The sequence below is a fragment of the Sapajus apella genome, unplaced genomic scaffold, assembly GCF_009761245.1.
Source record: "Sapajus apella isolate SASKATOON/1434 unplaced genomic scaffold, GSC_monkey_1.0 scaffold15, whole genome shotgun sequence".
Lineage (NCBI taxonomy): Eukaryota > Metazoa > Chordata > Mammalia > Primates > Cebidae > Sapajus > Sapajus apella.
This window is the reverse complement of record NW_022436955.1, coordinates 11,458,961-11,472,228: the sequence shown is the minus strand read 5'-3', so window position 1 is coordinate 11,472,228 and position 13,268 is coordinate 11,458,961. Positions and strand designations below refer to the sequence as shown.

General features: G+C 48.4%; 1 protein-coding gene across 3 annotated transcripts in view; it reads right to left on the bottom strand.

The window, feature by feature from the left end:
* PSKH1 (protein serine kinase H1) overlaps window positions 1-10,960 on the bottom strand; it is a 39,146-nt gene extending 28,186 nt beyond the window's left edge. For 2 of the 3 annotated variants that reach the window (XM_032283775.1, XM_032283778.1), the window contains exon 1: window positions 10,820-10,960. The gene's annotated coding sequence lies outside the window, so the exon portion shown is untranslated. Of the gene's footprint in view, window positions 1-6,766; window positions 7,178-10,819 lie in introns of those variants that run through there. The other variant, XM_032283777.1, reaches the window with a different exon arrangement.
* Between the last annotated feature and the right edge of the window lie 2,308 nt (window positions 10,961-13,268).

Below are 13,268 nucleotides of genomic sequence, written 5' to 3'. Positions count from 1 at the left end.
TTTCGCTCTTGTTACCCAGGCTGGAGTGCAATGGCGCGATCTCGGCTCACCGCAACCTCCGCCTCCTGGGTTCAGGCAATTCTCCTGCCTCAGCCTCCTGAGTAGCTGGGATTACAGGCACACGCCACCATGCCCAGCTAATTTTTTGTAGTTTTAGTAGAGACGGGGTTTCACCATGTTGACCAGGATGGTCTCGATCTCTTGACCTCGTGATCCACCCGCCTCGGCCTCCCAAAGTGCTGAGATTACAAGCGTGAGCCACCGCGCCCGGCCAGAACATTTAATCTTAAATGTGGGTTACTAGATGCAGAATCTGATGTCTGAAAAGAGCTGATCAGAGTCAGGGACTCCATGGCTGCCCAACGGTAGTGCTTGGGGCCAGGGAGCAACACTGACACCTCCTCCACCCTTGTGAAGCTTGCAGCAGATCCTATCAAAGACAGCAGATAGAGGCCCAGGCAGGTTTTCCTGTGGCATCTTGAGGGCCACAGAGAACCCACAGAGACCATCAGATTACAGTGAATCAAAGGCCTGAATTCAAGGTGGGGAGGCTAATACTGACCAATATGACCAGTTCTTTGAAGGAATAAGCTTATCCCTAAAATACACCCAAGACATTGATTACAAACTGATCATATAAAAAGGAAGAATTTGGGGACCACAGATTAAGGGTTCAGGTTTTAATCAGTGTATCAGTAATTCTCAGAAAAATGAGGTTTTTGTTTTGTTTTTAAAATGAGGTTTATTGGCCGGGCGTGGTGGCTCATACCTATAATCCCAGCACTTTGGGAAGCTGAGGTGGGTGGTTCACCTGAGGTCAGAAGTTCGAGACCAACCAGACCAACATGGTGAAACCTTGTCTCTTTAAAAAAAAAAAAAAAAAATTTTAATGAGGTTTATTGGCTGGGCGCAGTGGCTCACTCCTGTAATCCCAGCACTTTGGGAGGCTGAGGTGGGAGGATTGCTTAAGCCCCTGGAGTCTGAGACCAGCCTGGGCAATGTAGTGAGACCTTGTCTCTACAAAACATTAGGCGTGGTGGCATGCACCTGGAGTCCCAGATACTCAGAAGGCTGAGGTGGGAAGTCTGCTTGAGCCAGGGAAGTCGAGGCTGCAGTGAGCTGTTTTCGCCACAGCACTCCAGTCTAGGCGACAGAGCAAGACCTTGTCTCAAAAAAAAAAAGTCAGAAGCCGGGCACGGTGGCTCACGCCTATAATCCTAGCACTTTGAGAAGCCGAGGCGGGTGGATCACGAGGTCAAGAGATCGAGACCATCCTGGTCAACATGGTGAAACCCCGTCTCTACTAAAAATACAAAAAAAATTAGCTGGGCGTGGAGGCGTGTGCCTGTAATCCCAGCTACTCAGGAGGCTGAGGCAGGAGAATTGCCTGAACCCAGGAGGCAGAGGTTGCAGTGAGCCGAGATCGCGCCATTGAACTCCAGTCTGGGTACCAAGAGTGGAACTCCGTCTCAAAAAAAAAAAAAAGTCAGGTGCAGTGGCCAACACCTGTAAACCTAGCACTTTGGTTGGCCAAGGCAGGTAGACTGCCTAAGCTCAGGAATTCGAGATCAGCCTGGGCAACATGGTGAAACCCCATCTCTAATAACATACAAAAAAAATTACCTGGGCGTGGTGGCATGCACCTGTAGTCATGGCTACTCAGAGGCTGAGGCAGGAGAATTGCTCGAACCCAGGAGGCAGAGGTTGCCATGAGCCGAGATTGCGCCACTGCACTCCAGCCTGAGTGACAGAGTGAAACTCCGTCTCTTAAAAAATAAATAAATAGGCTGGGCACAGTGACTCATGCCTGTAATCCCAGCACTTTGAGAGGCCAAGGCGGGCAGATCATAAGGTCAGGAATTCAAGACCAGCCTGGCCACCATAGTGAAATCCCGTCTCTACTAAAAACACAAAATTTAGCCAGGTGTGGTGACATGCACATGTAGTCCCAGTTACTCAGGAGGCTGAGGCAGGAGAATTGCTTGAACCCAAGAGGTGGAGACCACACCATTACACTCCAGCCTGGGTGACAGAGTGAGACTCCGTCTCAAAAATAACTAAATTTTTTGCTGGGGGCGGTGGCTCACGCCTGCAACCCTAGCACTTTGGGAGGCCGAGGTGGGTGGATCACCTGAGGTTAGGAGTTCAAGACCAGCCTGGTCATCATGGTGAAACCCCATCTTTGAAAAAGAAAAAAAATTTTTTAATAAATAAATAATTTTTTTTTTTTTTTTTTGAGACAGAGTTTTGCTCTGTTGCCAGGTGCCAAGCTAGAGTGCAGTGGTGCGAGCTTGGCTCACTGCAACCTCCGCCTCCTGAGTTCAAGCAATGTTCCTGCCTCAGCCTCCCAAGTAGCTGGGACTACAGGCACACGCCACCACGCCCAGCTAATTTTTGTATTTTTTAGTAGAGACGGGGTTTCACCATATTGGCCAGGATAGTCTCAGTCTCCTGACCTCATGATCTGCCCACCTCGGCCTCCCAAAGTGCTGGGATTACAGGCGTGAGCCACCGCGCCTGGCCAAAAATAAATAAATTTTTTAAAATACAGAAAAACCAATCAATCAATCAAAACAAAACTAGGTTGGTTGGCAATAAGAGAGTCAAGGATTTTCCCTCTAACCTTCCTTCTCTCTTCCTGGGACATAGTTTCTCTCCCATTGATGCCAATCAGAAACTCTTCAAAGACGGTCTGATGCAGGTACTCCACCATCCCAACTACAGATTGAGATGATATTAAACTAAATTGGCCAAGAGAGGGAAGGAAAAAAAAGAAGGTGAAGAAGAGAGGGTGCTGGCTTAGGGATGGGGACCATGGGCAACAGCCCCCAGGTAATCATAGCTGCTCTATACTCCGATCACATATGTTAAACTCCCTCTCCACACTGGTCAGGTGAAAATGCAGATATGGAGACATGGGAGGTGGCTGGTAAAGCTCCTAGGAAGAAGAGCAGAGACTTCCAGTTCCCAGCATCTCCTGTGCATGCCACTAGCCCAGTGACCATGGTGGGTATAGGGATTGGCAAGGATGAGTAAGGAGGCTTCAGGAAGAGACCTCCCAGGAGGGTCACACTATGCCATCTTGCAGCAAGTACCCAACTCTCTAGAGTCTGCTTCCACACCTTAACTCCCAGCCTGACCCAAAGCACTCTTCAAGGAAGGCATGCACACTGGACTGAGTGTGGCAATGGGTGTGAGCATTCAGCACTACCATCCTCACTGACACTCTACAGAAATGACAGGCCAAGAGTGGTAAAGAGACTCAACCAAAGCCACTCAGACAATGGTGACTAAGCTTCTTGGACGCAAATCACCATCGGGAGCTCCTTCCATCACTCGGGAAAAACTCCAGCAGTGCTGGGCCTCATCCAATCAAGGCCTAGATCCTTCCCCATGCCACTAAGTTGGTGAACTCACAAACCTTTCCTGAGGATCTTTCCTGAAGGGTCTGCTTTAGAAACCTCCATTCCAACTACAATCTGCATCACACTGCTCACTGCTCTACTCCAGACTGCCTTTGAACACTACAGCCATAAGCCCTTTGAGGTAAGGGGCCATTCTCAGGTTTCCAGAACTCCCTTGGTACTTATCAAAGTACTAAACTCAGAGAAAATGAAATGTGGCCTGACCAGGCACAGTGGCTAATGCCTGTAACCCAGCACTTTGGAAGGCCAAGGCAGGCAGATCACCTGAGGTCAGGAGTTCGAGACAAGTCTAGCCAACATGGTAAAACCTTGACTCTACTAAAAATACAAAATAATTAACCAGGCATGGTGGTGGGTACCCGTAATCCCAGCTACTCGGAAGCTGAGGCTGGAGAATCGTTTGACCCTGGCAGGCGGAGGTTGCAGTGAGGTGAGATCATGCAACTGGCACTCCAGCCTGAGACACAGAGCAAGACTCCATCTCAAAAAAAAAAAAAAAAGAAAAAAGAAAAAGAAAAGAAAAGAAAAACAGGCCAGGTGCAGTGGCTCATGCCTGTAATCCTAGCACTTTGAGAGGCCAAGGAGGGTGGATCACTTGAGGTCAGGAGTTCGAAACCAGCCTGGCAAACATGGTAAAACCCCGTCTCTACTAAAAATACAAAAAAGATAGCCAAGTATGTTGGACACCTGTAATCCCAACTATATGAGAGGCTGAGGCAGGAGAATCACTTCAACCTGGGAGGCAGACATTGCAGTGAGCCAAGACCACACCACTGTACTCCAGCCTGGGCGACAGAGCGAGGTTCTATCTCAAAAACAAAACAAAACAAAACAAAAAACAAAAAAGAAATGTGATCTGGCTCTTGGATTTCTATTTGCTGCAAGCAACAATTCTAGAAACTTAGAAATGTTGAAGAGGCCAGATCAGCGTAAACCACAGCCACACTCTTTGGACACCCTGTAAATGTCCTCAACAATGAAGGAAGTCTATTTGAGTTTTTACAGATTCTTTATTTTTTTCTTTTTTTTGAGACAGAGTCTCACTCTGTCGCCAGGCTGGAGTGCAATCTCTGCCTCCTGGGTTCAAGTGATTTTCCTGCCTCAGCCTCGAGAGTAGCTGGGACTACAGGTGCACGAACCACGCCCAGCTTTTGTACTTTAAGTAGAGATGGGGTTTCAACATGTTGGCCAGGATGGTCTCAATCTCTTGACCTCATCATCCGCCCACCTTGGCCTCCCAAAGTGCTGGAATTACAGGCGTGAGCCACTGCACCAGGCCTGAATTTTACAGTTCTTTTTTTTTGTTTGTTATAAGACGGGGTTTCACCATGTTGGTCAGGCTGGTCTTGAACTCCCGACCTCAGGTGATCCGCCCTCCTTGGCCTCCAAAGTGCTTGGATTACAGGCATGAGCCACCAAGCCCAACCGAATTTTACAGTTCTTATCTGAACTCCAAAGCTTGTTCACAAGCTGCCAAACCTAGCCCCATTTGTGGAGAAAGCCAGGAGCCCAGGGGCAGGGAGCAAGGATGGATCCTGAAACAATTTCCTGGCCAGAGCGGCAGGGTCTGTGAATGTCTCCCAGGCAAGGACTCATAGGCACCCTGGCCTCTCCAATACAACTCAGTGATGTACTGGAGTGGCTCATGCCTGTAACTGCAGCATTTTGGGAGGCTGAGGCAGGCAGATTACGAGGTCAAGAGTTCAAGACCAGTCTGGCCAACATGATGCTTTTTTCTCCAAAGCAAAGCTTTATAACCTGTCACCTGCAAAGATCTCTATATTCTACTGCTATGTTTTGAAAAACTGTCTGCCAAAATGAAGTAGGTAGTAATTTCTCAATAATTCCAGAAATAAGGCTAGACACAGTGCCTCACGCCTATAATCCCAACACTTTGGGGGCTGGGGCATGAGGATCACTTGAGGCCAAGAGTTTGATACCACACTGGGCAACATAACAAGACCTTGTCTCTAAAAAAAAAAAAAAAAAAAAAAAAAAAAGTTGTTTTTTTTTTTTGAGACAGAGCCTTACTCTGTCACCCAGGCTGGAGTGCAGTGGCGCAATCTTGGCTCACTGAAGCCTCTGCCTCCTGAGTTCAAGTGATTCTTGTGCCTTAGCCTCCCAAGTACCTAGGATACCTGGTTAATTTCTGTATTTTCAGTAGAGACAGGGTTTCACCATGTTGCCCAGGCTGGTTTCAAACGGCCTGTCTCATCCTCTCTACAAAAAAATTTTTTTAAATTAGCTGAGTGTGGTGCTGTGTGCCCGTAGTCTCAGCTACTCAGGAGGCTGAGGTGGGAGAATCACATGAGCAAGGGAAAGCAAGGTTGCAGTGAGCTATGATTATGCCACTGCACTCCAGCCTGGGCAACAGAGTGAGATACAGATCCTGGCAATGCACCTGGGGTTCTCCTTCCAAAATCCCAACGCTCAACTCAGAAATACTTGCTGAATTCCTGCTGTGGGTCAGGAACTCTGCCAGGGGTTGTGACAAACAAAAAGAAGGCAGCCATAGTCTCTACTCTCAAGGAACTTACAACTCGTATGGTTCCACACCAAGAGTCCCTTGATCCATGACTCTTAGGATGCCCTGAGAGGCCATTTCAAGGCTGGCAACTTGGAAAGAAAACTTTCTCCCAGCAAATGAAAACATCACATTTTCTACCTTAGCATCACAATAGGCACCATGGCAACAGAGGGCTGTACCAAGAATTAGCTCAATGATGACCTAGCCAACACAAACCAGCTTAATATTCACTAAGATTCCTGGAAAGAAAGGGAGTTCAAATAAATAAGTTTCTCTCTAGCTCTCAACAAACAGAACTGCTTCCCTTCTTCCAGGGCTGTACTTCTCTCAAAAATTTTTCCCCATGCCAAGATATACACAGAGAATGACAGAATGATACTATTGTATAACACCCTGGAGTCAGTGGAGACAGCTGTTCTCAACTATCCTGAAGCTTAAGGGTCGATACTTTGTGCACACCTATAGCCCATTCACATCATACAGCTGGGAAGCTGTGAAGAGGCTCTAAGTTGCCCATATTACACACACACACTTCCCAAGTAAAACAGAAGGCCAAACCAAGGTTTCACTCATTTCACCATGAACTTGTGATTGATAGAGAACTCCAGCACCTACTTCAGATTTCACAGACAGTAGGATCTATAGGGGCATTCTGTTCTAGATGCCAAGCAGACGTCTGAGGTGAAGTGCAACTGCAGCTCTGTCAGATGCAAACAGGTTTCCTGAAGGCTGCACTTTTTCCAGCTCACTTATACAACTTAACAAGTGCAAAATATAATTAGACCTAGACAATGTGCTTATTCAGCAAACCTACCCCTTAGTGAGTCAGGATTCCAAATCTCTTCTAGGGGTATGGCCAACCAAATCTACCCTGATTAGAAGCACAGTATTGCAGGAGGCTGAGGCAGGAGAATCAGCTGAACCCAGGAGGCAGATGTTGTGGTGAGCAGAGGTGGCACTGTTGTACTCCAGCCTGGGCAACAAGAGCGAAACTCCATCTCAAAAACAAACAAACAAACAAAAAAGAAACATAGTATTGTCAGTTTTCCCCGATGACCAGAAATGACTTTGAGGAAATCATATAATAAAAAGCAGCTTCCTACACACAACTCAGCCTGAAGAACAAACAAGCTTATTAGGACAAGCCCAGCCCTTCTGGCAGGCACGGTGGCTCACACTGTAATCCCAGAACTTTGCGAGGCTGAGGTGAGTGGATCACCTGAGATTAACAGTTTGAGACTACCCTGACCAGTACGATAAAACCTCGTCTCTATTAAAAATACAAAAATTAGCTGGGTATGGTGGCGGGTGTCTGTAGTCCCAGCTATTCCGGAGGCTGAGGCGAGAATTGTTTGAACACAGGAGGCGGAGGTTGCAGTGAGCCGAACTCATGCCACTGCACCCCAGCCTGGGTGACAGACCAAGGCCTTCTTTTGACAAGAGAAACTCTGGGAAGAGAAGCCATTAGTAGTAAAAGTGGCTTCCATTAACCGAGTGTCAACTATGCTACGCATCTTATATGTACCATCTCAGCCCTCTCTACAAGCACATGTAGTAGGCATGATTATTCCTATTCTGGAATAAGGAAATTAGGACTTAGCCTCAAGATTTCAGAAAAGCCAGAAACTGATCCAAGTCTTTCTGACACCAAAGCCCATGATTCTAGGAATGAGACCACAAGAGAAGTCCATAAGGCAAGCCCTTCTTACTGGACAAGAGAGACTACAGTGTTCTTAGGCAACGACAAAGATCTGCAATGAGGAAACACAGTAAAGTTACCTGGCAATTTTTTTCAAAATAAAGATTCCTGGCTGGGTGCAGTGGCTCATGCCTGTAATCCCAGCACTTTGGGAGGCCGAGACGGGTGGATCACGAAGTCAAAAGTTCAAGACCAGCCTGGCCAACATGATGAAACCCCATCTCTTCTAAGAATACAAAAATTAGCCGGGCACGGTGGCACATGCCTGTAATCCTAGCTACTCTGGAGGTTGAGGCAGAATAATCGCTTGAACCTGAGAAGCGGAGGCTGCAGTGAACAGAGATCACGCCACTGCCCTCCAGCCTGAGCAACAGAAGATGACTCTATCTAAAAAAAAAAAAAAAAAAAACGGCCGGGCGCAGTGGCTCACGCCTGTAATCCCAGCACTTTGGGAGGCTGAGGCGGGTGGATCACGAGGTCAAGAGATCGAGACCATCCTGGTCAACATGGTGAAACCCCGTCTCTACTAAAAATACAAAAAATTAGCTTGGCATGGTGGCGCGTGCCTGTAATCCCAGCTACTCAGGAGGCTGAGGCAGGAGAATTGCCTGAACCCAGGAGGCGGAGGTTGCGGTGAGCCGAGATCGCGCCATTGCACTCCAGCCTGGGTAACAAGAGCAAAACTCCGTCTCAAAAAAAAAAAAAAAAAAAGAGATAACAAAATACAGATTGCTACCCTAGATCTTCATCAAAATCTGAGTGGGCCAGGTGCAGTGGCTCATGCCTGTAACCCCAAAACTTTAGGAGGCCAATGTGGGAGGACTGCTTGGGCCCAGGAGTTCAACACCAGCCTAGGCAACATGGCAAGACCTGTCTCTGTTTATTTTTTTATCTAAAAAAAAAAAAGACGGGGTTTCACAATGTTGGTCAGGCTGGTCTTGAACTCCCGACCTCAGGTGATCCTCCCGCCTTGGCCTCCAAAGTGCTTGGATTACAGGCGTGAGCCACCACACCCGGCCCCGTCTGTTTAAAAAAAAAAAAAAAAAATCTCGGCCAGGTGCAGTGGCTCACACCTGTAATCCCAGCACTTTGGGAAGCTGAGGCAGGTGGGTCATTTGAGGTCAAGAGTTCGAGACCAGCCTGGTCAACATGGTGAAACCCTGTCTCTACTAAAAATCCAAAAATAAGCCAGGTGTAGTGGTGCTTGCCTGTAATCCCAGCTACTCTGGAGACTGAGGCAGGAGAATCACTTGAACCTGGGAGGCAGAGGTTGCAGTGAACCAAGATGGTGCCATTGCACTCCAGCCTGGACAAAAATAGCAAAACTCCGTCACAAAAAAAAAAATCTCAGACAGTGAGACTCTTGAATTTCTATCACAAAGTTACCCCAGATTTTGGACCACCTAGGTTTAAGAGGCTGTACCACCTACCACACACATATGCTTGCATTTGCTATCGTCATCTCAGATCCTAGCCCTGATAGGTGCTCAATAATACGGCTGAAGATGTATCCATTCATAAGTCAGCAACCTACTGACTTATGTGCTAGGCACAGAGCCAGACATATGCAGACAGACCACCATGTGACACAACAGAATGTACTCAATAGTAGCAGCATGGATATTAGAGGAGTTAATGGTTACACGTGAAGTAAAGGAGATTTTTTTCCTAGGAAGTGACATCTCTGGTGGATTTTATAGGACAGATGTAAGTTTACAACACTGGTAGGTGGTGGTGGGTGGCGGGGTGGAAGGCAGGGTATTGCAAACTGAGAAAACTGCGTATCTAAAGCACAAGGGGACTAACCACAGTGGCTCACGCCTGTATTAATAATCCCAATACTTTGAGAGCCTAGGCAAGAAGGTTGTTTGAAGCCAGCCCTGGCAACAAAGCGAGACTCCCAGGCTCTACAAAAAATTTTAAAACTTAGCCAGACGTGATGGGACACACCTGTTGTCTCAGCTACTCAGGAGGGTGAGGCAGGAGGATCACTTGAGTCCAAGAGTTCAAGACTGCAGTGAGCCATTGCACTCCAGCTTGGACAAAAGAGACATTGTCTCAAAATTAGTAATAATACATCACGAAGGTATGAAACCACAGAGCTAACAGGAGGGCCACATGCTTTAACAATAAACTATGTAAAGGGAGCACAGAAGTGCTCTGGTGTTTATTGGCTGGTTAGGCCTTCACCACATCATGAAGAGCCCTGACTGCCTTGCTAAGAAGTGTGGTCTTTGGGCCAGGCGTGGTGGATCACGCCTGTAATCTCAGCACTTTGGGAGGCTGAGGCGGGCGGATCATGAGGTCAAGAAATTGAGAAAACCCTGGCCAACATGGTGAAACCCCGTCTCTACTAAAAATACAAAAAATTATCTGGGTATGGTGGCGCGAGCCTGTAGTCCCAGCTACTGGGGAAGCTGAGGCAGGAGAATCGCTTGAACGCGGGCGGCAGAGGTTGCAGTGAACTGAGATTGCACCACTGCACTCCAGCCTGACGACAGAGTAAGACTCTGTCTCCAAAAAAAATAAAATCTGGCTTTTGTCCTGAAGGCACTAAGGAACCAGTTTCAGGCAGTAAAGAGCTTATTCAGATTTCCAGGTGGGAATTACCACTTCAACCGTTTTATGGAGGGGGACTAAGTGTGGGGCGGGGGGGCTAGGTTTCTCCTTGCAGGTAGAGGAATGACAAGCTTGCCAAGCAGGCAACCCAGCTGGATTCAGATCTGCTTTTTCCCAGCCTGCACAAGGAAGCGATCAGCTGCCCTGCCGGCCCCTGGCAGACGCAGAGGATGGGTGTGGAGTAGGAGCCAGACGCCAGAAGACAGTAAGGACAAGCGGGTTGGATAAACCTGACCCGCTCTGGACGCGGGGCAGCTGAACAGCAACCAGGCAGGGCAGCCAAGCACGTCCACCAGGCCCACGCGGGCCTAGAGACGGGCTACCCAGCACAACAGCACGTTTCGAAGCCAGTCCAGACTCGGACGCCGCGGACCCCGAGCAGCCATCGCCCGGCCTGCTCTCCGACCCTGGAGGCCCTGGCGCACCGGGCAAAGGCCGAGGCTACGGGCTGACCAGGGGCAGGCCCCTGTGCGCCAGAAAGCGACCACGGCCACAGTTCGGCTGCCCCTCCCGCCCGTCGGGCCGTCGCCCTGGGCCGGGCCGCCTCACCTCGCGCGGGCGGCGGGCTCTTCGGCGTCTTGGCGGCTCTGCGGGCCATCTCCGGGCAGTGGCCGCCGCCACCGCCGCCGCCGCCATTCTCGGGCGTTAGCGTCTTGGCGTCATCACAGAGCGCGGCTGACGCCAAAACAAACCTATGGGGCGGGAAGGGGGTGGATTCTCCCGAAGCCAGGCTACCAGGTTGGCGGATCTCTGAGCGTGGCCTGCCAATCAACCTCTTCGGGGCGGAGACGAACACTCTCCTGAGGGGGTGGGTCTATTTGTCGCTCAAAGTAACTTGACCGCTGCCTGCGGGACCGATCGCTGATAGGAAGAGGAGGAATCAAGGGAAGTAGGGAGAAAGATTCAAGTTTCTGATTGGGGGAAAGGGACTGTAGTGCGAGGCTGGGTAAACAATGCTTTCCAACAGAGGTTTCTGGAAGTGCTTCCGGAACTCCGCAAAGGATCGACTTAAATTTCATTAACAAAATCTATTTTTTAAAACTGCAATTAGAATAATTTTAGACACTCCATGTGTTGAATTTGGCCTCCATCAAAGAAGAGTTGCAAATGGTTAACTTGTGAATTGGTGAAGTCAATGTTGGGCCAACTCCTGGACTCTTGGTTATTTGTTTTTTTAATTTAATTTATATCCCGAGTCTGAAAAGCAAGCGAATTAAAAAATTGTCACCATTCACAATGACCTCTATAGGATGAGAACTGGTTCACTTTACAATCAACCCAACTTGGAGGAAGAAAAATAGCTGCTGCAGACGGTAAGGGTATTGTAACCTCCACCCATCTTCCCCATTTCAGTGGCTCATGTATTCAAATCTTTATTGTGTGTATTTGCACATGGAACTGTCTTTGATTGTATAAGCTAGTGTTATACTTTAAACATAAAAATAAATTAACATCAATAAAACATTGTCGTCAGCCCAGCACAGTGGCTCATGCCTGTAATCCCAGCACTTTGGGAGGCCAAGGTGGGCGGATCACCTGAGGTCAGGAGTTCAAGAGCAGCCTGACCAACAAGGTGAAACCCCGTCTCTACTAAAAATACAGAAATTAGAATTAGCTGGGTATGGTGGCAGGCGCCTGTAGTCCCAGCTACTCTGAAGGCTGAGACAGGAGACTAGCTTGAACAGGGGAGGCAGAGATGGCAGTGAGCCGAGATCGTCACTGTACTCCAGCCTGGGCGACAAGAGCAAAACTCTGCCTTAAAAAAAAAAAAAAAGGCCGGGCGCGGTGGCTCACGCCTGTAATCCCAGCACTTTGGGAGGCTGAGGCGGGTGGATCACAAGGTCAAGAGATCGAGACCGTCCTGGTCAACATAGTGAAACCCCATCTCTACTAAAAATACAAAAAATTAGCTGGGCATGGTGGTGTGTGCCTGTAATCCCAGCTACTCGGGAGGCTGAGGCAGGAAAATTGCCTGAACCCAGGAGGCGGAGGTTGCGGTGAGCCGAGATCGCGCCATTGCACTCCAGCCTGGGTAACAAGAGCGAAACTCTGTCTCAAAAAAAAAAAAAAAAAAAATTGTTTCCTAGGATCTTAGTGGTTTAAAAAAAAAAAAAAAAAGTTAAAAAATTGTTTCCAAAACTCCAGTGTGATAATTAAGGGTATAGACTTTGGGGCCAAACAAACCTGAGATCAAACCTCAGTTCTGACACCTCCGTAGCTGTTTGACTTTAAGGAAGACATCTGCCTCATCAGCCTTTTTTTTTTTTTGGCCAGGCTGGTCTTGAACTCCTGACCTCAGGTGATCGGGTGACCTCGGTCTCCCAAAGTACTGGGATTACAGGCATGAGCCACTGCACCCAGCCTTTTTTTTTTTTATTATTATTGTTATTTTTAATAGAGACAGGGTCTTGCTCTGTCGTCCAGGCTGGAGATCAAAGCTCACTGTAACCTCAAACTCCTATGCTCAAAGGATCCTCCTGCCTCAGCCTCCCAAACAGCTGAGTCTACAGGCACACACCACCATGCCTGACTTATTTATTTTTATTTATTTTTGAGACAGAGTCTTGCGTTGTCACCAGGCTAGAGTGCAGTGGCACGATCTTGGCTTACTGCAACCTCCATCTCACAGGTTCAAGTGATTCCCTTGCCTCAGCCTCCTGAGTAGCTGGGACTACAGGCGGGAGCCACCATACCCAGCTAATTTTTTGTATTTTGATAAAGACAGGGTTTCACCATGACCAGGATGGTCTCAGTCTCCTGACCTCGTGATTCACTTGCCTCGGCCTCCCACAGTGCTGGATTACAGGCGTGAGCCACCGCGCCTGGCCCTATTTTTATTTTTTTGAGACAGAGTTTCACTCTTGTTGCCCAGGCTGGAGTGCAATGGTGCGATCTCAGCTCACCACAACCTCCACCTCCCAGATTCAGGCAATTCTCTGGCCTCGGCCTCCTGAGTAGCTGGGATTACAGGTATGCACCACCATGCCCGGCTAATTTT